At 36.7% G+C, this 23,537-nt stretch overlaps 1 protein-coding gene and 1 long non-coding RNA gene across 3 annotated transcripts in view; one reads left to right on the plus strand and one right to left on the minus strand.

Annotated features, from left to right (window-relative positions):
• The window catches only part of LOC138705188 (band 7 protein AGAP004871-like), a 683,889-nt gene that overhangs the window by 612,987 nt on the left and 47,365 nt on the right, over window positions 1-23,537 (minus strand). The gene's annotated exons all lie outside the window — the stretch shown is intronic.
• LOC138705186 (uncharacterized) overlaps window positions 8,043-23,537 on the plus strand; it is a 49,863-nt gene continuing 34,368 nt past the window's right edge. The window contains exon 1 of the long non-coding RNA XR_011333648.1: window positions 8,043-8,351. This is a non-coding gene — a long non-coding RNA (uncharacterized lncRNA). The remainder of the gene's footprint in view (window positions 8,352-23,537) is intronic.

Below are 23,537 nucleotides of genomic sequence, written 5' to 3' on the forward strand. Positions count from 1 at the left end.
ATTTGAAGAGGTGGTGCACTGCTCCTGTGCTCCTTAAGAGAAATCGCCACTGGTCATATGTGATTTTTAGAAAAATTATGCCTTCGTCATTCAAGATTCTATGCAGAGTGTTTGCTAGATTAACGATAAGGCCACAGACCATGGTGCATCCATTTGTAACTATTTCACACAAGAATGTGAAGTGAAATACAGGAATCTAGTTGTAATATCTGAGTGCCTTAAATATGAAACTAATGCAGTTCAATTTTATCAGCGTTATATTTTAATAACGTTTCTGAAGGAGGAAGTAGAAATTGTTAATGAAATGATTTAATTTTTTGACGGCGCGAGTGCACAATATAACAATAGAAAGAATTTTGTAAACACATGCTACCATGAAAGGGATTATGGAGTATCTGCACAGTGGCACCTTTTTGCAACATCGCACGGTAAAGACCCTTGTGATGGCATAGGCGGCAGAAGTACGAAAGCGTGTCTTCAACCACTTCAACATCCCATCACAACACTCAAGAAATTGTTCGAATGGGCTGTGAAAAATATTAGTGGCATTTCCTTCAATTTCTTCAGCAAGTAGGATTATCAAATACAGAGCTATTATTATCATACGTCCCAGAAAAGAGCGGCCGGCCGGTCGACCGTGCCCTGCGTGGTTTCCGAAGAGCCACCATTTCTCCGGCGCTTCTCCGATATATAACAGTACTAACAATAAATGTTCAATAATTTGGACTTACCATGCTCACAGTCGTTGCTGAAAATGGCCCCCGTTTGCCGCCACACACAACTGACATCTTCTGATAAACGAATGAACAACACTCTGAAGTTCCACATCATTGATAGCTTGGATTTCTTCTCGTATATAGTCTTTTAGTTCATCTATAGCATGAGGATTTTTCCTATAAACCCTACCTTTTAGTGTTACCCATAAATAAAATTCACCGGGTGTTATATCTGGGCTTCGTGGAGGCCTCAAATTATTACTGATCAGTCTCGTACCGAAAATACGCCTCAATTCCTTCATTAACACGGCAGCTGTATGAGCAGTGGCGGAATCTTGTTGGAAATAAAACTGACAATCGTTTCGCATAAGAACATTACGTTTTCTGCTTGATTTTCGATTCTTCACTGAGCTTGTTTCTTTAAATCTTTTAGCGAGTCGTCTAATTGTTTTGGAAGAAGGCACAGGTCTGTTTGGAAACTTTATTCGGAATTTTCGTCTCGTTTTCGCACACGACCTTTTGCCTTTCATGTACGTATTGTACATATACACACGTTCACACAGTGAGAATTTTTTGCTAGACATTACATAAATACACAATAATCACTGAACTTCATACACTAACATTGTACACTTGAAGAATCGAGAGTTTCATAACACGACTTCTAAGCACACTGAATGCCATATGGCTACTGGAGGTCGATTGCGCGGGAGGAACGGTCAGCGCGCGGCGGAAACCACGCAGAGCCGCACTATTCTGGGACGTATGATAATAATAGCTCCGTATAATGTGAACTTCTGAAAAAAAGGTATGCGAAAATTAAACCACTACATGGAACACTGAAGTGTTGTTTTTTCTGAACCACGCATGCGACGTGCGAGGTGCGAGGCCGGCGCTGCGAACCATCTTCTCAATGACGCTGCGCAGCTTGTGGTTTCTCAACGGCGAAACTCAGGGACTAACGGCCAGCAGGCTTGCCGCTCACATATTCAATTTTTCTTAGCCTCAAATTCCATTGCAAAGACGCGTTTTTGCGTACCTTTTAATTGTTTCTCCTTCCATTTCCCCACTGACCTTGACAGTGATCTCGCCGCCTGTTTGCTACTTTTGAAAGAGAAAGCTAATGTATGTACGTATGTTTAATTAACAGTCTGAAGAACGGTTGGAACCTCATAAGTGGCGCCAATAAGGCATCGTTCACGAGGAAACTGAGCCAGGAGATAATTTGGTAGGGTTGCCGGCTCCAATCCTCGTCCATTGCATAAATCACATACAAGTAGTATGTAAATTAATCAGACTTGAGATGTATGCAACAATTGTTCTTCCTCTGACACTTTTCGTTATGTGAGTTGTACTGCCTGATAATATTACACTAGACGTAACAGTCAGAACCTCAATCATAGGTAAAAGCTAATGAGGAAGAGAACATTATTCTATTTTTAGATGACTGATATCTTCAGTAAACTATCAACACTCCATGCATCTAATTGTTTTATTTCATTGCTATACGCTATATTATTAATTTTATCACACATTTGTTCCTTGAACCCGTATATGAACTTAGATAATATAATTTATGGATAAGTTATAAAACACTAGAAATCTCTCCCACATAGTTCTTTTTTGAACTGCTAGATGACAGCCTGAGAAGAAAACTAGGTACGAGTGTCTGTTTCTTTTACACTAGGGTCTAGTAACGCCGCACTTCGATTATTGTGACGTTTTGTTAAGTGACCTAAGTTCTGAATTGTCAGTCAAGTTACAGCGAGCTCAGAATATGTGTGTCAGATACGTGTGCAACATCCGACGGTATGATCACATATCACCGTCCTTCGCAAGTCTCTCGTGGCTCCGACTTAAAGAATGTAGAACTTTACACTCTTTGTCTTTACTCTTTCGAATTCTGCACACTTCAACACCAAATTACCTTTCGTCTCGTTTCTCTTATCTATACTCTAACCACGACGTAAATACCAGATCACTTATCTGTGGCACGCTAAGTATACCTCTTCATAGAACATCTTGTTATTCATCATCTTTTACAATATCCACCTCGCGTCAATGGAATTCCTTGTCACAAAGTATTAGGGACTGCAAGACAATAAACACCTTTAAGAACAGCTTAAAAGATAACCTTATTAGCATTTCACTCCAATCATACTGATTTAAACTATCACTGACTACATTGTTACTTTTTTCTTTAGACATCATCCTGATTGTGCTGTATTTTAATTGTCTCGTAATAATCTCTTTCTATTATCTAATATTATTTGAAATATATTAACATTCTATGTATTTTAGTTTAATTCTGCTACACAGTTTATTTCAGTGTTTAATTAATAGTTCATAGTATTTTGTTGTTTAATTTGTAAATAACTTTTGTATACATGTAACTCTCATCTCAATCAAATTGTTGGATTCTTTGTAAGTTCATGCATATGTATATACACTTTTTGCTGGTTGAGTGGAAGAGAAGGCCTTACGGCCTTAACTCTGCCAGCTAAAATAAATCAATATTATTATTATTATTATTATTATTATTATGTATGCAGATTTATACTATTTTACTGCTATATGCACGGTTATTTGTGGCCAGTAGACCGTCTGTACCTACTCCACATATATCTAAACTGGAATTGTTTTATTTTCCTAGATAAGTTATTTTATTATTTTCTTCATATATCCGATTTTATGAATCCTCATATTGCTCTTCAGTTCTTTCGCTCTATATAATCTATCGTTGATCAGTGAAATGGCATATCTGTTTGTTAACGTTCTCATTTACTCTTTATCTCACTTGAAGAGGAAGATCGAAGCAATCTTCAAAACGCTGTGAATTAATTTAAAATTAAGCAATGCGAAAATCAATCTACACCTCCTCTTTACAACCTTCTAGATCCAAAGCTACAGTATTTGCTGAAACCTCGCAGTGCGCGCCTCGCAGAAATCCGTGGACGAATCGGTCCGAGGCGATACAGCGAGGCTTCTCTCGCACCTCGCACGCGTCGGTTCAGAAAACCAAGGCTTTAACAATACTTTCTTCCATCCTCATTTCAACTAACAAAGCAGTAATAAAACAATACTCTGCCTCACATGAAGAGAAAATAGTGGTAGTTTGAACTGATTCCGTACAGTTTATTTTCCTGTAAAAAAACGTTAGATTAATACTTTAATGCAAGACACGTGTGCTAATGTAATGTACTCTCTCACTTGACGATATGTGTCAGAGGAAGAGCAACTGTTTGTATGCATCTGAAGTCTGATTAGTGTAATATGTAGCTAGTCGGCGATGTATGCAATGGAGGGGAAAAGGAACTACCCCATTATCTTCTGGCCTAGTTGCCTCATAAGTGGTGCCTTCTTGGTATCGCTTATGAGGCCCAGACCTGTCTTCCGACAGTCTAAACCAGGCGTCTCAAGGCCAACGCATAAAAGTTGTTACACAGAGCAGATATAGATAGCGTAGTCAGCTGAAGAGATAAGCTCAATACCCGAAGATAGCCGATCGTTGATTCATATTACAAGCATGAGCGAGCTAAGTTTTAACTGTCGCAGGAGAAATTCCACAAAGCTGCACTTTTGAGTTGTACTGTCACAATAGACGGTTGTTTTCGGAAGGAATAAAATTTCGTAAGTCGTTTGCAGTAATAATAATAATAATAATAATAATAATAATAATAATAATAAATGTATTTTCTAATTATATATTATGAGTAAAAAAGAAGACATCTGAAGCATGAAGAACCATACGTTACGTAATTATTTAAGTACAAGGAACTGGCTACCCTAGCCCATTATCTCCTGGCCTAGTTGCCTCATAAGTGGTGCCTTGTTGATATCACATGTGAGGTTCAGACCTGTCTTCGGACAGTTGACTAAACAACAAAATACTTCATTTCTAGTAAATGGTTTTTGGTATCTCTCTTTTTTTTAAGTTCATACTATGTTGAATAAAATAAAATTCAATTAAATAATAATAATAGTAATAATAATAATAATAATAATAATAAAATTAGAATTAAACTTGTTGATTGTTAAAGTACGTATTCTTATGATATATCCTCTCAAATTCTTTTCTCAAGTCCTTCAGTACTTCATTATATTTGTTACACTGGTCTTGATTGAAATTAGGTAATAATTTTAGATTAATTAAGTGGTAACAGTTATCCACTGTAACTTGCAACTCCCACAATTTCTCTTTCCCTGTGAAAGCTTTTATTTGTTCATACATTTGCGGTAATAAGGACATTCTTTCTTCGGAGATGGAGACAAAATCGTAGCGGTTACAGATGTCTATTCAAACGTCGCGGTCAATGACGTCATCCGGAGACACACGAACTGCTCCCGCATCTTGTTCCACTCTTACATAAAAAAAAAGAGAGAGAGGACGAAGTGCTCCGAGGAGGCCCTACTGAGACGTCTGGTCTAAACAACAACAAATCCAGACGTTTGAGACGGCCAGGAACACGTATGGGTCAATCCAGAAATGCGTATAGAGTGTTAGTTGGGAGACCTGAGGGAAAATGATCTTTGGGGAGGCCGAGACGTAGATGTGACAATAATATTAAAATGGATTTGAGGGAGGTGGGATATAATGCTAGGAACTGGATTAATCATGCTCAGAATAGGACCGATGGCGGGCTTATGTGAGGGCGGCAATGAACATCCGGGTTCTCTAAAAGTCATTTGTAAGTAAGTAAGTACATTTACACAAAAACTGCTACATTTTATCTATTCCAACGCCCTATGTGTCGAAAGCGTGTTTAATTAGGTTTAAACGAGCCTAGAACGATGCTCCTACAACATATTAGAATACCAGATATTGAAGTTAACATTAAACAGTGTGCAGACTTTTATGGAAATTTATATCCATCTTGAATCTTGCGTACACTACTTTTAACACTTAAATACAAATGATTGATAAAATGGCAGACTTACTTACATACCCCTACAACAGGTAGCGATATCAAGATGATGCCGAGATCTAGTAGGCTCTGATGATGGTGTACACTATACACCGAAACAGCTGTAAGCCACACGTGCTTATATAATTAACGCTAGTAAGTCTGTCATTCTCTCAATCATTTGAAATTTATATATTTTGTAACTATTAAATGAATGGAGTTTGGGGTCAATAAAAGCTTGTGTGTGTATGTTTACTCATAGAATGCCTAAAAAAAAGTTTAATAAAAATTGGTAACATGAAGGTCATTTTTCTCTTTAAATTGTCCGAATTGACGACGATGACGATGAAGATACGAGTAACTACTATCGGTAGGCCTACTACCGAAATCCCAGAGCCAAGGCACTTCTTTGTTTAGGAATACACACTGATAACAAATGAATTTCTATTAATTAAATTAATAGTAATGGCAAACATCACTGCGGTTTTAGGCGTAATAGATAGACTACTGATCACATTTTTTGTATTCGACAGATATTGGAGAAAAAATGGGAGTATAAAGGTACAGTACATCAGTTATTTATAGATTTCAAAAAGGCATACGACTCGGTTAAGAGAGAAATTTTATATAATATTCTTATTGAATCTGGTATTCCCAAGAAACTAGGTCGATTAATGAAAATGTGTCTCAGTGAAACTTACAGCAGAGTCCGTATAGACCAGTTTCTATAATATATGATGCTTTTCCAATTCACTGCGGACTAAAGCAAGAAGATACACTATCACCTTTACTTTTTATCGCTCTAGAATGTGCTATTAGGAAAGTTCAGGATAACAGACAGGGTTTGTAATTGAACGGGTTACATCAACTTCTTGTCTATGCGGATGATATGAATATATTAGGAGAAAATCCACAAACGATTAGGGAAAACACGGAAATTTTACTTAAAGCAAGTAAAGCGATAGGTTTGGAAGTAAAATCCCGAAAAGACAAATTATATGATGTCTCGTGACCAGAATATTGTACGAAATGGAAACATAAAAATTGGAGATTTATCCTTCGAAGAGGTGGAAAAATTAAAATATCTGGGAGCAACAGTAACAAATATAAATGATACTCGGGAGGAAATTGAATACAGAATAAATATGGGAAATGCCTGTCATTATTCGGTTGAGAAGCTTTTATCATCCAGTCTGCTGTCGAAAAATCTGAAAGTTAGAATTTATAAAACAGTTATATTACCGGTTGTTCTGTATGGTTGTGAAACTTGGACTCTCACTTTGAGAGAGGAACAGAGACTACGGGTGTTTGAGAATAAGATTCTTAGGAAAATATTTGGGGCTAAGAGGGATGAAGTTACAGGAGAATGGAGAAAGTTACACAAGACAGAACTGCACGCATTGTATTCTTCACCTGATATAATTAGGAACATTAAATCCAGACGTTTGAGATGGGCAGGGCATGTAGCACGTATGGGCGAATCCAGATATGCATATAGAGTGTTAGTTGGGAGGCCGCAGGGAAAAAGACCTTTAGGGAGGCCGAGACGTAGATGGGAAGATAATATTAAAATGGATTTGAGGGAGGTAGGATATGATGATAGAGACTGGATTAATCTTGCACAGGATAGGGACCGATGGCGGGCTTATGTGAGGGCGGCAATGAACCTGCGGGTTCCTTAAAAGCCATTTGTAAGTAATAATAATAATAATAATAATAATAATAATAATAATCTGTTCTTGGCAATAGTATCGTGCCGTAAAAGCGCCCAAAAAGATTGGACAGCACTGAAGTCTGACTTGCACTGAAACCTGAGTAATCACAAATTATTGTAAGTAGTGCACAATCCAACGCCATAACTGCTTATAATACACAACAGTTCCAGGAATAATACAGAAGCGATAAGCGCTATCGGAGATATATTACACAGCAATGAAGAAGATTTTAAACATGACGAATCAATTAATTCTCAGAATTGGCAAAACGCTCTGTCTCCGTCATTCTCTCTCTTTCTCTGCATGCAACACACATATAAAAAAAATGCTGCGCAAATCACTGTAGCGCAAATCAAGGTCGCTAGATGTCGCTGACGAACAGCTGTTAGTCTTATCGACGGACCTTGCGCACATCAGAGTTCGGCGCAAATATACTGGCTGTGCCATCTAGTACCTGTAGCGGGAACTACTAATCCCGAGAGGATTTACTAACTACTGTAGATGTGTAACAATAAAAAATATAAATAGGAATTTTTCATTCTTTCTATTAACTCCTTTATGAGAAATAAAATAAATTATACTATTATTGACGGCATTATGTGATACGTACATACAATACACAACAAGAAATAAGTTCTCAAAGGTGCTGAAAGGATCGATAGATGACTCAACGTCTGACGAAAGTCCAGTCACGTGATCGAGGGGAAATATGCTTTGAGATGGCGCAGAAGGGGAATTCCGCTAGTCACATGCTTAGACGAATACCAGTCATATTCAACGGATGTGATTGTGCGTTAGTAATGAGCTGTGAGAGAGCGAGTATTAGTCACTACTAACAAAATTAAGTTGTGCAGTTTTATCCCCGTCTGAGTAATGGGAATGCATTAACAGTGACTTGCAACAATACAATACCGTAGCTAGAAAATTATTTTGGCCGGAAAGGAAGCTACAGTCTGCATTGAGAAGTGGAAGAGAGAGCAGTAATCCAAGTTGGCGGGATAGAATATTTCCATAACGTAAGTAGCTTGTGTATTGTATTCTGTAGACTTTTCAGCAGAGGGTTGCGAAGCAGTATTATTGGTCTCCCTGGGGTATAGTTTGTAAACTATTAATAACATCCTTGTCATATTTAGAGTTTATAGTGTTTATACGAATATATATATATATATGGAAAACCTGCCTTTGGTATAACACACAATTATGGCGGCTGGCGAACGGTTTAGGTCCCCCCCCCCAATACAACACCAAAGCGTTTCGCCGGCCGTTATAATTAGGCCTATTTGTAGCTAAAGGCGGAGATTACCTACCAATATATTACTAATTTTCAGCAAAAAATTCCCAAAATCTTTGGAAAAACGAGCGTTGAGGTAGTTCCGGTGATTTTGGAAGTGAAAATGGTTGAATTTGCGGAGATGTATTTCAAAAGTCAAGGATTTTATACGGAAATATTTAAAGAAAATGTAGTAAATTACGTGTGAAATGAGAGGTGCGTGGTAATGAAGTGCAAACTTGGTTTCAGGGGAAGGAAAGCAACGTAGGGTCATAAAATGCACGATGAGCCCTTCTTGTAATAACACGCATATAACCAGAGTTGGCAACCCTGCGGCTTGTCTGGAATGCACAAGTGCTTCCACATTATCGTAATTTTTATTGGAGGTTCGTACACTACACATAAAACTAGGCCTGTTTGGAATTCACCGTAGATTACTTGGCATTCACCTTACGGCTGGGGAAAACCTCGGAAAACCCAACCAAGTAATCAGCCCAAGCGGGGATCGCAGTTCATTATTCTGTTTAAAAATATAACAAATGAAATAAAGTTTAAAAGTAATATTTTTACATGCATAGTACAGGCAATACATGCAAACCACAATCAACATTTTTAGATAGTTCTATACAACCAAAAAGGTTGTCTGCATTCAAAATATGGTATATCTGACAGTGTCCACTGTCAGTTACTTTAAAATCACAGAAAGAATTCGTCGTTTCGCGACAGTTTTCAGTAGCAAATGATTAGTCGGTGATACTAGTAGTGTTCTTATATTAGTTGCGTTTTGTCTAAACAATGTAATATTTTGAAGTTTTTTTTTTTTTCTGTAATAAGCGCAAGTGCGATGAAAGTGTTTGTTAACCCAGTGAACAGAAATGTCTTAAACTCTCCCCCCAACTTTGTGACTTAAATGCAAGTTAAAATGTTTCTAATGTGGACAAACCTCCATGTGGTATAAATGCATCGATATCTCACGAACTCCGGACGTAAAGGTGAGAGCAAATGTCTCTAATATAGACGAACCATTTGATATCAGTGCATCGATCTACGCTTGTCCATGCAAACCACGCAAGTCAGTTTACAAACAAGCGTTATTGTCTTAAACTCTCCCCCCCCCCCCCCAACTTTATGACTTAAATGCAAGTTAAAATGTTTCTAATGTGGACAAACCTCCATGTGGTATAAATGCATCGATATCTCACGAACTCCGGACGTAAAGGTGAGAGCAAATGTCTCTAATATAGACGAACCATTTGATATCAGTGCATCGATCTACGCTTGTCCATGCAAACCACGCAAGTCAGTTTACAAACAAGCGTTATTGTATAATAAGAACAGAAATTTTAACAGTAAACCATTTGATAGGTATAAATTCATTGAATACTTTGAGCAGAAATACGCAGTTTTCTGTTTTCCTTTGCCGCCATTTCGTTCAATTAGGAGAAAAACTTGCAAAGCATGTTGATAGTGAATGTCATAAATCTTTAATAGTAAAGTGGAGCAGTTCTCTGGAAAGTGAGCGTAGCAGCATAACGATTTCAAAGCTAAGCGAGAAACACAAAGATGACATATTACGTAACCTCTCAGCTGTGACAACAATGGCAGGGTCGCGTTACTTTGTGCTCGGCAAGACAATGGGCTTAGAGGTCATCGCGAAACTGTTTCGGATAATGATAATGATAGATAAGTTAATTTTGTTGAAATTTTACAACTTATTAACCCTTACAACTTAGCTACTCTAGAATTTCATGCTATTTATGTGAGGTCTTTTGACCCTAAGAATATTTGTCGTTAATAATTTTATTATTAGAGTTGGTAGATTTTCGCAGTCCCGATAAATGCGAAACGTTTTCAAATGCTACGTAATCACGTAATTGTACCTTAGGGAGGGAATTTCATACCTTACGGTGGTTTTTTAATCCGCAATAAATGCGAAATTGAGTACAAAATGCGAAATATGGGAGATTTTTGCGATTAAGTGCGAAATTATAATTTCATGTTTTTTTTACGCACTTTGGCCAGCCTTTAAATTTTTCTTGCACTTGAACAGTCTTTGCTTTCTGTTCCAATCCGGGCCACTAGAACTGCCACTGGTTCCGGGGTTTCCAAAACATTATGACCAACTTATTAATCTGCCTACGTGACAACAGTAAAATTTATGTTGACACTATTGAGAGGATTAGAGAGACCATGTACTGTTCTCCAACCAGGAGATCAACCGTGAAAGGAATGTGCTTACTATTGCGTCATCTATTGGAGCGAAGTAGATAGATAATATTATCGTTACAACGTCAGTTTAAAAATCATGCGCTCTCTTGCATATGTTATTTCCTGTATGGAGGGATTAAAAGACCAGGAGATTAACAGTGATCTAATTTTGTAACTAGGGTAGTATAAAAATGTATCAGTGTTATTGTTTGTGCTGTGAGAGCTAGCCAATAGAGATACGAGTACCCACGTGTGTGACCTTATGACATCAACATTCATTCACAGCATTACCCCGCTGCGTTTCATTCCGCAGATACTTTCTCGTGGTTGGAGAACAGTATCTGGGAAGTTTGCAAATAAACGACGGAAGAATCTTTGTCCGCATCATTTTTGAATAGCCACAAGTAATATATTATGATTTCTTAGCGAGTCGCTATAAAATAACGTTCAGTCTATGAAAATGAAGTTGTCGCCTAGACCTGGAGATATAAGAGAGCATTGATTATAGAAATCTGTTTTGCGCCAATGGACTTAGGTCTACAGCACTTGTAGCCAGAAGTGCTACACGCAGAAACTACTTTGATTGCATAAGTGAAATATAATAATTACTGCAGAAATATACACGAGTATGAGATTCCAAATGTCGTAAATTGTAACAAATTTTCAAAATCCCTCTTTAAACATGTTTCTTCCTATTTGCCGATAGGATCGTACATTTTGCGTACTATCCGTGGTTGGATCAAACGGACGCATATGATATCAGATTATCGTACATGTACGATCCAGAGCGTAGCCTACGGTTGACAACACTGCCTATAACTATGCAAATAACAATATTATCACTCACCAAATCTAATACAAAACATCTGAATCCTGAAGCCTCAGATGGGTATTGGTGACCTTCAATGAACAGCAGTGCACCTTTAGCTTGAAAAGTGGATTGTATTACATACAGCAACTCCGCTGAGAACCTCGTCACCTATTCTGCAATTTTTCTCAGTTCATCTATTTCAGCATTATTTTATTCGGGATACAAATGTCGGAAATTAAATTTCAGTGAAACAAGCCTTTCACATACTCGATGGTAAGTCTAATTCAGCGGCTCCCAAAGTGTGGGTCGTGACCCCCAGGGGGCGTGTAAGGGATTGAGAAGGGTCGCGAGATGATTTACAAAATGAGTCAAAAACGTTTCTTATTAACATTTATTTTGTATTTAGAAACATAAATATTGAACAGATTTTTTTTGTATTCGACAGATATTGGAGGAAAGGGTACAGTACCGGTACATCAGTTATTCATAGATTTCAAAAAGGCATATGACTCGGTTAAGAGAGAAGTTTTATATAATATTCTTAATGAATTTGGTATTCCCAAGAAACTAGTTCGATTAATTAAAATGTGTCTCTGTGAAACTAACAGCAGAGTCCGTATAGGCCAGTTTCTATCTGATGCTTTTCCAATTCACTGCGGGCAAGGAGATGCACTATCACCTCTACTTTTTAACTTTGCTCTAGAATATGCCATTAGGAAAGTTCAGGATAACAGACAGGGTTTGGAATTGAACGGGTTCTTCAGCTTCTTGTCTATGCGGATGACGTGAATATGTTAGGAGGAAATGCACAAACGACTAGGGAAAACACGGAAATTTTACTTACAGCAAGTAAAGCGATAGGTTTGGAAGTAAATCCCGAAAAGACAAGGTATATGATGTCTCGTGATCAGAATATTGTACGAAATGAAAATATAAAAATTAGAGATTTAGCTTTCGAAGAGGTGGAAAAATTCAAATATCATGGAGCAACAGTAACAAATATAAATGACACTCGGGAGGAAATTAAACGCAGAATAAACAGGTAGGTATGGGAAATGCGTGTTATTATTCGGTTGAGAAGCTTTTATCAACTAGTCTGCTGCCAAAAAATCTGAAAGTTAGAATTTATAAAACAGTTATATTACCGGTTGTTCTGTATGGTTGTGAAACTTGGACTTTCATTTTAACAGAGGAACAGAGATTAAGAGTGTTTCAGAATAAGGTTCTTAGGAAAATATTTGGGGCTAAGAGGGATGAAGTTACAGGAGAATGGAGAAAGTTACACAACACAGAACTGCACGCATTGTATTCTTCTACTGACATAATTAGGAACATTAAATCCAGACGTTTGAGATGGGCAGGGCATGTAGCACGTATGGGCGAATCCATAAATGCATACAGAATGTTAGTCGGGAGGCCGGAGGGAAAAAGACCTTTGGGGAGGCCGAGACGTAGATGGGAGGATAATATTAAAATGGATTTGAGGGAGGTGAGATATGATGGTAGAGACTGGATTAATCTTGCTCAGGATAGGGACCGATGGCGGCCTTATGTTAGGGCGGCAGTGAACCTTCGGGTTCCTTAAAAACTATTTGTAAGTAAGTAAATATTGAACATAAGAATAAAAAAAATGTTTCAGTAGTTATAAAATAGAAAATAATTGATGCGATTTAATTGTATTTAATGCATCCAAAGTGAATGATGATACATCACATTACAGATTCCCAACAGAACAAGACAGGACTTGGATATAAAATATTATGTTGAACGAAGGTTAGATTTCCTTATACCAGTGGTATGAAAGTGACCAATCATACAATGAATCAGAAGTCTTTCCTAACAGAAGACAAAAACTGGATAGTAAAGATTAAATCCGCTTTTACCAGTATTACTGAGCTTAATAAATAATTATAACTATTCTTCAAAAACTGCATTTTAAATGATAATAAATATGATCTTTGGAAAAAGGGCACATACATTGTTTAAGTTTAATTTTAATATAGGCCTAATGTTCCTTTATTAACAATATAAACATATGCAACATTTTTGATGAGGGTAAATAAAACAGTACTACTTTTTGTAAAAAAACACGATGATATAAAAATCAGAACAATAAATATAGCACATTGAAAACTTTAAAAGCGTTTTTCTCAGAATGCCATGTTGGACTATGGGCCTTTTTTTCCGTATACCGCCTCAGGCCAATGTAGTATATAACAGCAGCCGTTCTAGAGGATCTAAACTGGAGGGGTGCATATTTTTATATTCACTGCTTAATTTTTCATGCACGATTCTCATACAGTAATGCACTATATATACCAGGTAATAAATTTTAATCAGAACCAGAATTTTTTCTCTAATTCATTCATTACATGCCAGGCTAGAATGTAGGGGTCTACTGAGGCTTTACTGGCCGAATAGCAAATTAAAATATTGAATTACTTTACTGTTCAAATAAATGAATTAGGCTATATTTTAATACCTATGTGCATTTCTATAAATTTGGTATCCTTTTATAATATTAAGCTACAAGCTCCGCACTGCTTAGTCCAGCACTGTGTGTGTGTGTCAAATCAATGTAAGAATAAGAGGATTAAAAGAAATTTAATATTTAATTATGCGAATCTGAATGTTGATTCCTTTCCACGGCTAGTGAGCGATGTGGTGCACGTAGGATGCGACAATCATATGCATAGTAGAATGGTAATAAAATATACAGTAGTCGGCGTGGGTAGCGTAGTCGGTATAGCGCTAGTCTTCTGTGCTCGAAGTTCGGGTTCGATCCCGGCCCATGTCGATGCGGCAGGCTCATATTAGTAGATTTACTGGCATGTAAGAGAACTACTGTGGGACAAAATTCCGGCACACCGGCGACGCTGATATAACCTCTGCAGTTGCGAGCGTCGTTAAGTAAGCCACAATTTAAATTTAAAATACCCTGTATACAGTAGGCCTTTGAAACATGTTTAACGAATGTGCTTTTTTCGTCTGTTATTACGAATTATCATTGTACGAAAAATAAACAGACCATATGAATTTTTTTCAAGACAGATCTGTCGAGGTATTGTAGGTTTCTTTGTAACAGTCATTCCCCGTCCGAAGTGTAGTAGCAACGTTTGTGTCTTACGTTTGCAGTACTACTCGATGTTGGGGAAATCCCCCATCCGGTAAACGATCACCTGTAGCATTCATCACTGGGGTGGGAGGAGATTCGTCTCAAGAAATCGAAGGAGTCTATTCTTAACTGCAGGCACGCGACATTCTCCACACGAGGTCACCCGACGTAATATTTATGTACTCAAAATGCTTTAGCTAGATTCAGAAATTCCCGGAGAGGAACCCAGGAAACAATTGTTACCCTTGTCAAGGTTTTACCTATCTCGGCAAACTTCGGAATCCAAGTTTTGAAAGATTTCAGTTAATATTTCCAATCGAGGGTAATATACTAAACAACATTTAACGGTATTTACACGTAGGTAAGTTGTACATCTATGAAACATGGACTTGAAATAATTTAATAAATCGGTAGCAGCTGAAGTGTATTTTCTGCGAGCTGCTGCAGTTTATATAGCGTTTATAATAATGAACTAAACACCAAGTGAGTTGGCTCAGACAGTAACGTTTGAGATTCACATTCGGGAGATCCCGTGGCCGACCAATTGACTGGTGGTTTTCATGATTTCCCTCGAGCACAAAAGGCAAATGCAGGATTGGAATTCACATACCATGATTCATCATTGCCTCAGTCATCAATATTACACTCCTAAACATTAATCAAAATCTAAATCAGTTACATAACATAAGCCATCTACTCTATATCATACGAGTACAACAGAAAACAGAAACTCAACAATGGTAAAAACGGCCTACTGGTATTCCCACAGAACTTAAACACGCGATATGACCACAGATGCACAGATGTGTATAAATGAACTTAAGAAAAAAAAACTAATCAAACATCCTAAGTATTAGTGATTTAATTAAATATGATTACAGACACAACTGAAAATGGGATTTGCAGCTTGCCATTTCAAGCCTAAGCCAGACAACTATTAATATCGCTCGTCACTTTAAATAAAAATTCCACCTTTATACTTAATTACTTACTGGCTTTTAAGGAACCCGTAGGTTCATTGCCGCCCTTACATAAGCCCGCCATAGGTCCCTATTCTGTGCAAGATTAATCCAGTTTCTATCATCATATCCCACTTCCCTCAAATCCATTTTAATATTATCTTCCCATCTACGTCTCAGCCTCCCCAAAGGTCTTTTTCCCTCCGGCCTCCCAACTACCACTCTATATGCATTTCTGGATTCGCTCATACGCGCTACATGCCCTGCCCATCTCAAACGTTGGGATTTAATGTTCCTAATTATGTCGGGAAGAATACAATGCATGCAGTTCTGTGTTGTGTAACTTTCTCCATTCTCCTGTAACTTCATCCCTTTTAGCCCCAAATATTTTCCTAAGCACCTTATTCTCAAACAACCTTAACCTATGTTCCTCTCTCGAAGTGAGAGTCCAAGTTTCACAACTATATAGAACAACAGGTAATATAACTGTTTTATAAATTCTTTCAGATTTTTTGACAACAGACAGGATGCTAAAAGCTTCTCAACCGAATAATAACAGGCATTTCCCATATTCATTCTGTGTTTAATTTTCTCCCGAGTATCATTTATATTTGTTACTGTTGCTCCCAAGTACTTGAATTTTTCCACCTCTTCAAAGGATAAATTTCCAATTTTTATATTTCCATTTCGTACAATATTCTCGCCACGAGACATAATCATATATTTTGTCTTTTCGGGATTTACTTCCAAACCTATTTCTTTACTTGCTTCAAGTAAAATTCCCGTATTTTCCCTAATCATTTGTGGATTTTCTCCTAACATATTCATGTCATCGCATAGACAAGCAGCTGATGTAACCCGTTTAATTCCAAACCCTCTCTGTGATCCTGAACTTTCCTAATGGCATACTCTAGAGCAAAGTTAGAAAGTAAAGGTGATAGTGCATCTCCTTGCTTTAGCCCACTGTGAATTGGAAACGCATCTGACAGAAACTGACCTATACGGACTCTGCTGTACGTTTCACTGAGACACATTTTAATTTATCGAACTAGTTGCTTGGGAATACCAAATTCAATAAGAATATCATATAATACTTCCCTCTTAACCGAGTCATATGCCTTTTTGAAATCTATGAATAACTGATGCACTGTACCCTTATACTCCCATTTTTCTCCATTATCTGTCGAATACAAAACATCTGATCAATAGTCGATCTATTACGCCGAAAACCGCACTGATGATCCCCAATAATTTCATCTACGTACGGAGTTAATCTTCTCAAAAGAATGTTGGACAAAATTTTGTACGACGTCAACAAAAGTGATATTCCTCGAAAGTTACTACAGTTAGTCTTGTCCCCCTTTTTAAAGATAGGTACGATTATGGACTCCTTCCACCTTTACAAATTGTAAAATATCTAAAATTAATGGCTGCAACGTACTTCACTTTTAATGTTGTAATCAGTCAGCAATAATAATAACTTACTACTATTTCTGATTTCTCTGTTGAACCGTAAGTAATGTCATTAATTCTGGAATGATTCCTTCAGTAAAGAGCAACAAAAAAGACAAATATCATTTTGCTATGTTTTGAATAATTTTCTGGAAAAAAAAAAAAAAAAACATGAATTATGAGATCGTGCAACGCTGAAATCAGCAGGGAGTGCACATTAACTTGTGTTGTTATGAACAACCCCTCTTCACCTGGCTTGTTTTGAACAGGGAAGTAGAAGATCATTCCCATGTACATTGTTTTTAAACTCGTAAGAAAAAATACAGATGATATACCGTTTAATATTTGTGTTTAAACTGTGTTAGAGAACAAAGAATGAACAATGTTCATTTCACGTTAAACAAAACCTTGGAAAATTTAAAATAAACTCTACAACCTGATTTTAATTAAATGTTCAGAGAACACAGACTATAAGATACGCTTATATCAATCTAATTAGCCTAAATTGAAAAGACTAAGACATTTCTACACTTCCATTTTAATTGAATATCCTAGAGATATGCATATTTTACATTATAAAAACAAGTACAGATGTGCACTCATTACAAGTGACTAAGAGGCCGGGGTCTTGAATCACAATGTGATTATGGTGAAGAATCGGTAGAACTGTGGTTGGACATTGTGTCTACTGTCACAAATACTGTGACACGGTATTCGAGGGTAGACCAACAAAGGGGAACACAGTAAGTAGAAATTAAAATGAGAGGGATTCAATCCGGCATCGGAACTTGAATCCGGTGTGGCTTAGTGGATAAAGCGCCAGGACGTAAAGCTGGAAACCCGGGTTCGAGTCCGGTTCCAGAGAGAATTTTTCTTCGGTCTACCAATTCCTCACCATATGGAAACGCAGAATTACTGCACTGAAACTCCATATGTACTTCGGTACATTATAGTAATATTCCTGATAAGCAGAGACCGGAAGTTTACGCATTATGAATCATTAAAATAGGCAGGCAAAAAGGAATCATAAATAGCTAAAATAGGAAGGCAAAAAGGCATCATAAATAGCTAAAATAGGCAGGCAAAAAGGCATTATAAATAGCTAAAATACGCAATAAAAGACACTTACAAAAACCTTGCACTAGACCCACAATCTTGCACTTTCCACAAAGGGATTTCGGCAGCAAGAAAAGCTTTACTTAAGTCGAATGCAAATTGAGATTTTCGACTCGATGTTGCAATTACTGTTGGAAGCAAATAAATCTTCTTCCCAGTAGCCTTGGAAAGTGCATTTTTGTATTTGGTTATACTGATATGTTGCGATATGAAAAATTTAGCTAGCTACAACAACGTCGCAATGAAAAGGTGAAAGAAAAAATAACCATTAAAAAAAAAAAAACATTAGATCCGTACTCATTGTTGCGTTGTGAAATAAACACAAGCGATAATTAAAACGCTTACTGTTATACATTTTTGCACCGCAGCACTCATTGTTGCAAAGAGAATATGAACTGATTGAAAGACAATAACATACATTCGGTGAAGTCACCTTCATTGTAGCGGTTATAGAAATGAATTAAAATATACCTGTAGGCAATTTTTAATAATAAAATAATAAATAATAGATAAATAATCAAATAAAGGCAAAAAAAGCATTTATTTTGTAAATTAGGTATTTATATTTAAAAAGGCAGAAAAGGGCAACATAAAACTGTGACGTTTCAATCACAAAGGTATAATTCGTACAGATTTACTTTCAAAATGAAGATAGATTTAACACATTAAAAACCGCATTCTGTCAAAGTTCCGGTCTCTGCTAATAAGTTTCTAAAAGCTCGTGATGCAACCCTGGATGAAGAAATTTCTAATTTAGTTATCTTATCAAGAAAGTGAAACAACTTCGCGATAAATGGAAGAACATATTAAACGAAGCAAAAGTAGTGACCACCTCATTAGTGTTGCCAACCCTATGGAAATTTCCCTAGATTTAGGGAAAATATACGCATTATAGGGAAACTAGGTTTGATTCTAGGGATTTTTTTGATCGTGTTTTGAGATTTCCGCTCATAACACTCGTTTCTTGATTGAAAGTGTACACCAAATGTTCTAAAAATTTTCATTTGAATGAAGTTGATTTGAAAAACTTGGGTAATTGCTCCACATTCTATCCTTCGTAAACAGATATGCCAATTGCTTCATTAGCAGCTGAATTTCTTTCTTGTATAAAACAAGAACATAGTCTATTGATTATTGCACAACACTAACTTACTATTCCTAATACAGATAAATTTATGTATGTGGACTTTTTTGGGAGGAAATTGCTCAGATGAAGAAAATGAAGTTACTGTGGAATTTCCACTCCATGTTAATCTTGAGCATACAATGTTTTGATATTACTACACTATGGAGAAGGTTTTCTCATTTGTATACGATATAAAAACAAAGACAAGAAATGAAATTGCCAGCGCAATAATAATTTCAAGTCTATTAACCTGAGGGTTCCTTAAAAGTTATTTGTAAGTAAGTAAGGTTTAAGATTCATAGAGCTCGGTGCTCACGCCAGGTCTTATTAGGAAGGTTCGAGTTTCGATTCCAGCAGTAGGTTTACGTGGTTTCCCCAAGTCCCTCCAAGCAAATGCTGGATTAATATCAGTTTGAAGAACCACAATCTGCTTCCTTTTACAATCTCATACAACCAATCGTCACTTCTCAACAAACTTCTCACATTCATCTAAACATCTTCCGCGATAGAAATAACGCCTCGGCAAACATGCCCTGTAACGGGCATGACGGAGAATCACACTATTGTGAGAAATCCGGGGAGAACAAGGATTTTAAGTGAAGTGCGTTGAATTGATTAATTCTGAGCGTCTTAACGGTAATTTAATTAATTCGGAAGTTCCTTGACGGTTAAATGAAGTTGATTGACTTGAGTTATTCAATTCGTTTTAATGCAACGAAACTGTCTGGATAATAAACGTACATTTTCATCGTGCTGTTCAACAGACGGGGGCTTGGCCGATCGCCACGCATCGCAAGCATTCCAGTCGACCTTGACTTCGATGCATTTGCACTTCCGCTAAGCGACATTTTGTTACTTCTTAGTCATGAGCGAAATTGCTGGAAATTACTGTACTTCCCCACATCGCTACCAAATAAACTGCCCAGTCAAGAGTTTGGGGATAAACATGACATTTTACTTTCCTTTCCCTCCCAACATTCATTCGAATTTATTCATTTGCTGTGATCATCCCCCGTTTGCGTTAGGTTTTTCCTAACGATTGTTCTAAATAATTATTTCTCTACCATTAATACTCATTTATACTCCTGGATGTACTTTGAGGGGATTGAAAGAGTGCAATTCTTTTGTCTACGATATTGCTAATATAGTACAGGTCTACTCATAAGAATGAAGATTGGGTAATGCCGAATAAATTATTCCAAAATTACTTCGTTTTTCCCGCGTATAAAAAGGGACCAGATTTTAATGCAAATGCATATTTCTTTCTTGCGGCCAAAGAGTATGTTCATTTAGATGTATATGTAAATTACTGAATTGATGAAATTTTAAGTACTTATATTTGCCTGTTTATATGAATAAGCACAATATTATCGCAGATCGTTATTTATGCTCCAAATTATATCTCAGGCCATCACAGTGCATTTTCAATATATAGTGAACAGTTTTTTCGAACTAGTTGCAAGTATGTCCTACATGTTTGTTCATTGTAACGCTAACGACTTCAATGTCGCCAAGGGGCATGAAAACTTTTGAGGTATGTATCAGAGGTCTGCATCAGACGTTTTCGCTCGAGCGCCAAGTAGTTCATAGCATAATCCGATAGGTAGCGCACATGCATGATGAGTAATATTGTCACGAACGATAAATCCTCTAACGGTATAAGCCGAGCGTTAGACATTCGTTCTTGTTACAGTGATGAACTGTGTAGTAACATCATAGATATTTATCATTTCAAAACTTTGCAGTGTTTAACTAACCTCTCCATAGTGCAACTACAAAACTTGCTTTAAAATGTAATATAAATGTTGTAGGTAAATGTCCCCCCCCCCCCCACACACACACACAGGAGTGATTTTGTTTTTGCCACATCTGATAGATGTTATTGGATGTAAATGTAATTATTATAAACGGAGAACACAATCACGATAATGCAAGAACCGTATCAAGTTTTCTAGTAATAATAATAATAATAATAATAATAATAATAATAATAATCTCTAATAATTAGTGTATCAATCTTTGCGTCTGTAACAGTTGTGCAGCATGATTATTCGTTTTATTATATTTTTTGTGACGTTATCCCTATAGTACTAATAATGTTATTAATCTACTGCTATATCAATAATATTTTGTAAAACGTTTCTACATTGTCGCAGTATATAGGCGGAACACTATGTAGGGACCTATCATATTATATATGTGGTAAATAAAATATTGAATAATTATTAATTAGCAATAATAACTCTATATCGAAGTTTTTCATACTATTTTATTTATAACTTCATGTTCCTGTGTTGGTACGTTCCATTGACTGTTCCATTAAACGTTTGTCATAAACGCAGAAAATAAAGCCTTATTTTTACCGTGTGAGCAAAACATATCTTATCTGTCGCCTTCCATACAAGATAAGACATGTCGGTGAGATGACCTTGTGCTGTGCTTCTATTTATTACGAGCGTATCACGACCGATCGTAACTCACTCGAGGGTGCGACACTCGACCGAGTTCAAGCGAGCGATTAACTCCAATGCAGCACTCTGGTATGTATCCTACTTCATTTTTCACCGTCACTAGATTATACTATTAACAGCAGAATATAACGAAGCATATGGACGTCGTTGTTTACATTCACAGTATATTGTGTGTCTACTATGTTCAAGGAACAGTCAAGTTGTGCGTACATTGGTTGTTGAAGTGTCCCGGATCCTAAGCCTGCATATAACAGACCTGGGCACTAATACCTGGATTGAGTCACTACCGACAGTTCCTTAACTACCTAGTCTTAACTTCCCCGGAGGAGACAGTAATGATTTGGTCTGATATGAGTAGAAAGTATGGCGCATAAGGACTAGAATAATTTTTGCCTTCTGGAAGGACACCATAGCGTCGGATGTGACATACAAATCTATAACTAACCTGTAACAAATTTAAATGTAAGAGGGCATTTTAGGCTGTCCGTATGAATATTCTACAATGATAATTATCATGATTTTCTTTAGGAAAGACACGAATAACGAAGCTAGAATAGCTGAAACATAATTATGTGACGATAAGCTTCCCGACGTAAATATTGAAAACATTGTTAATAGTTGTCGAATTTCACAGCAAATTCTAACAAATATGAAGCCTTAATGTGAGTTGTGATTTTGTTAAAAAAAAAAAAGGTTCCCATTGTAGCTGCCGACGAAATACGTCCTGGAAAAAAAAAAACTAAAAAAATGTTGATAATTTCTCGACATACAGTGACAAGTAGAATAGAAGAAATGTGGATTGATGCTGAAAGTCAATTAGAAATAAAAATAAAAATGTTCTTTTTTGCATTAGATGAAATTAATTGATGTTAGCAATACTTGACAATCGTATTTGGTAGGGGAGTTGATTCGAATTTTAATAGCCATGAATAATCGTTGGATCTTATGATATTTATTCAGACCTGACAGATTTCCATCTAGTTTGGCTTCTCAGACTTTCACTAAATGAATCAAGCAGACAAATTATTAACAAGCAAGAAATGCTGCCAATTTATGTGAGTACCATTGAATAATATACAGTAATATTTAAATAGGGCTTAAGTATTTCCAGTGTCAGTGCTTCCGAGCTGTCAACTGTAACTTAAGAGAATAATAAAACGTTATTTATGTTGTTTAATTTTTATTAAATGGGATAAAGTACTTCAAGTTACAAAAATAAATAAATAAATAGCATTTATTTTGTTAGTTACGGTTTTCTTCTATGAAATATGGACAAATTTATATATTAAAGGTATGACTTCAGCCACTGATACGTGACAGTGGTGTACCTAGTTTTGGTTGTTAAAAAGAGCGAAGAAAAAAGGCGAAACTTTTCTTCTGGGTTTTTGGTCCCCAGGGCTGTTCAAGAGAGTGGTAAGCCAGAAATGAATAAAATAAAGGAAACGTATCTTTTAAGCTGTGTGGTGTTATTACTTATGCAAAGTACTAAACGGATATGGAAATATCACGTATATCAAGTGCCATTTCTTTATACTATTACCATAGATTTTGCGAACTTTCGGCTCTAGCTGGCCGCCTGAAATCAACCACTGATGCAGACAGAGTGCCTTAAAGGCTCATTCGCAATGAAAATTAAACATAACGTAAGCGTTAACTTAAGAATATAAACGTTAC

Source organism: Periplaneta americana, chromosome 8 (assembly GCF_040183065.1).
Source record: "Periplaneta americana isolate PAMFEO1 chromosome 8, P.americana_PAMFEO1_priV1, whole genome shotgun sequence".
In the NCBI taxonomy this organism is placed as follows: Eukaryota; Metazoa; Arthropoda; class Insecta; order Blattodea; family Blattidae; genus Periplaneta; species Periplaneta americana.